The sequence below is a fragment of the Hipposideros armiger genome, unplaced genomic scaffold, assembly GCF_001890085.2.
Source record: "Hipposideros armiger isolate ML-2016 unplaced genomic scaffold, ASM189008v1 scaffold_1789, whole genome shotgun sequence".
In the NCBI taxonomy this organism is placed as follows: Eukaryota; Metazoa; Chordata; class Mammalia; order Chiroptera; family Hipposideridae; genus Hipposideros; species Hipposideros armiger.
The window spans coordinates 126,718-127,689 of record NW_017733139.1 but is presented as its reverse complement, the minus strand read 5'-3'; positions in this window follow the sequence as shown (position 1 = coordinate 127,689).

Below are 972 nucleotides of genomic sequence, written 5' to 3'. Positions count from 1 at the left end.
TAAACATAAACTAATAGAGAAAAAGAATGGATTCTTAAAAGACAAGTGAGCAATGTAAAACAAGACGAAGAAAAGTTTTTTAAGGGAAAAATGAGAAAGAAACAAGGCAAATAGACTTCAACTAAAAATAGGATTGACTTACATCAAACTATATCAGTAATTGCATTGCCTAATAAGACCAAACAATCTAAACAGAAGACAGATTGCCACACTGGATTTTCAAAAAGAACGTAAGCTATTTGTCAGACATTCTTTAACCATAAGAGTGCAAGATGATTGGAAAACAAAGACTGGAAAAGGATATGACATGTATACGGTACCCCAAAATACTTGTAATGATATCTGCAGGAATCACTTCTAAAGAGAAAGTTCAGTTCAACAAGAATATATAATAATTCTAAATTGATACGCACCTAATAACATAGTTTCAAAACATACAAACACAAGTCGATGGATCCACATCTCTCAGTAACTAGTAGAATAAGCAAAAATATAAAATAAAGTAAAATCAGTTGGGGATAGAGAAGATTTGAACACAATCAGACATCTTGACCTAAGTTATACATAGAAAACACTACACCCAAGACTGCAACATATACTTTATTCTCAAGCAGGCAGAAGGATGGAATAATAAGGATAAAGCAGATATCGGTACAATTGTAAACAGAAAAGCAGTTTCAAAGCAATGAATGTAAACACTGGTGCTTTAAAAATACCAATCAAGGGCCGACCGAGTGGCACGATGGTTAAGAACTGGCTTGGGACGCCAGCGGACCCTGGTTTGGATCCCACATATGAGGGCCAGTGACACTGCCCTCTACAGCTAAGATGCTGAGCAACAGCTAAACCTGGAGCTGGGCTGCCGTGAGTCGCCTGCGATGGTGTGGGCTGCAGCCCCTGTGGCAGTGGGTTGCCATGGGCTACTGTGTGTAGCCAGCAGCCAGCGTGAGCGGCCAGCAGCCGCAGTGAGTG